General features: G+C 46.8%; 1 non-coding gene across 1 annotated transcript; it reads right to left on the bottom strand.

Moving 5' to 3' along the window:
• Positions 1-452: 452 nt before the first annotated feature.
• Positions 453-527, bottom strand: Trnat-agu20 (transfer RNA threonine (anticodon AGU) 20). Its single transcript has one exon. It is a non-coding gene; the product is annotated as a tRNA-Thr (tRNA).
• Between the last annotated feature and the right edge of the window lie 1971 nt (positions 528-2498).

Here is a 2498-nt window from a genome sequence, read left to right as displayed (position 1 = left end):
ACATTAGAAACACACACACACACACACACACACACACACACACACACACACACACACACACGCATATCTTATCATTGGCAACATGGAGGAACTTGACAGGCATTATATTAAGTGAAATAAGCCATGCACAAAGGCGAATACTACATGATCTCACACAGAATTTCCACTAAAATAAGTCAGATCATTAAAGCAGGCATCAAAATGGTATCTACCAGAGAAACAGGGATGAGATTGGGAGAAGGGGAGACTAGAAAGAGAGTACCCTGATGGACCATACAAGGACCTAAAGGGGACATCTAATGAAGACACAAAATTGAGAGAGAGAGAGAGAGAGAGAGAGAGAGAGAGAGAGAGAGAGAGAGAGAAAGGCATTGCACAGTACCTTCAAAGGCATACCTCACACAACCTAAGGATGTCCAATTAGGTCTCATCTTTTTTTTTCTTTTCTTTTTTGTCAGAGCTGGGGACCGAACCCAGGGCCTTGTGCTTACTAGGCAAGTGCTCTACCACTGAGCTAAATCCCCAACCCCAGGTCTCATCTTTTAAAGGTCCTCATCACCCCTAATACTGCCATCTTAAGATTTAGACTTTGCTTAAAGAGTAAATGCCTTCCTGTTTCTATTAGCAGGTAGAATTAGAGGTCATTTGAGGTTAACATTATTGACTCTTCAGTCCATAGGACTGGACTCTCCAGTTGTACACTCAGACATAACTCAGAATCAACTCTTTTTGGTATCTCCCACTGGAGAGACAGAATGAATCTGTTTCTGAAGGAATAGCAAGGAGGGAAGTAGAAACTGGGGTAAGAGAGAGAGTTCAATCAGTTGAAGGAGCTGTGGGACTGGATTCCCATTGATAAGTTAGAACTTCCATAAAAGTACAGAATACATGTGTGTCTAAGAGCAAGAGACAGAGTAGAGCAGTCTCTCTCTCTCTCTCTCTCTCTCTCTCTCTCTCTCTCTCTCTCTCTTTCTCTCTTCTCTCTCTCTCTCTTCTCTCTCTCTCTCTTCTCTCTCTCTCTCTTTCTCTCTCTCTCACACACACACACTCACATACCACACACACACACACACACCACACACACTCACATACCACACACACACACACACACCACACACACTCACATACCACACACACACTCCACACACACACACTTACACACCACACACAGACACACACACACACTTACACACCACACACAGACACACACACTTACACACACACACACACACACACACCATACACGCAACACTTGCACACGTGTGGGACCATGAAAGGCACCCTGGTTCTCAGTTGAGGAGGTTTGAAACCTTGGTGGTCCTGAAAAGGATGGTTGGTGTTTCACCTGACTCCCAGGAAACCAGGCTGGTCACTAGCCCACAGCCCTCCCTAGATTTGTGGCCATCAGTCATGAAAAGGCAACACCCCAAGCCCCTCCATAGGTAGAGGATGTGACCACAGGTCACATAGGCTCAAGACGGATCTCCATTATAATAAGGTACCCAAAGGCTTAGAGGCTTAGCCAATAACCTTTTTTTCCCAGACAGTACTCCCTGCAAAAAGTATTTAATCTCAGGCCCACCCTGAGAAGTAGGGTACGGTTTTACTCATCCACTCTCCGCCATGACAATAAAAGCCTTAAATCCATGGACTGTCTCTTTTCATCAGGATCCACCATGGAGAGCCATAGAGAAGCCTTTCACCTACAGAGCCATCATCTAATCTCCCGTAGAAGGCCTCCTTGTGCTCCCAGCCACCACCACCAAGCTTGCAATCCACCACAGTAAAGCCAAAGACTACCCTCGTGGGTTCCACAGCATTCCAGAGGTGCCTGGATGCCCAAGAGCCTGAGAACCCGACAGCCCCGACCTCCCTGCAGGTCAAGGAACCCCCAAGCCAACTCTGGCTGTGTCCTGTGCCCCAGACTGTGCTTCCCCACCCTAGGAATGGTGTCCCGGGGAGCTACCCTACAGTTACCTGGTGGCAGCCTGGGATAAGTGTCCTGCCTCCCCCAGCAGCCGATACCTGTGGTGGAGCAGACATAGGACACCCCCCCCCAATAACGATACAACTGGCATCCAGCCAGTTATAAACCTACATAAACACTTACTACACACCACACACCACATCATACAGAACACACACCACATACACATACAACACAATACAGCACACACATTACATAATACATATAATATACACACCCACATAACACAACACACACAACATATAGCACACACACACACACACACACACACACACACACACACACACACACTCCTTTCTCACTTGCTTCTTTCTAGCTTGAGATGAGCATGGTTGCCACACTTGCTCTGACATGTTTCCTCCTACCATGGTCTCCTCCTGACAAACACACACACAGAGAGACTCAACCTAGTGCTGTGTCCTGATCCTGGATTCAACGTTCCAGCACCACAAACAAAACTGAACCTTTCTTCCCTTTGTTCAATGGCCTCTAACAGATATTTCCTAACAGT

This window comes from Rattus norvegicus, chromosome 9 (genome assembly GCF_036323735.1).
Source record: "Rattus norvegicus strain BN/NHsdMcwi chromosome 9, GRCr8, whole genome shotgun sequence".
NCBI classification, from domain to species: domain Eukaryota; kingdom Metazoa; phylum Chordata; class Mammalia; order Rodentia; family Muridae; genus Rattus; species Rattus norvegicus.
This window is presented reverse-complemented; position numbering and strand designations above follow the sequence as displayed.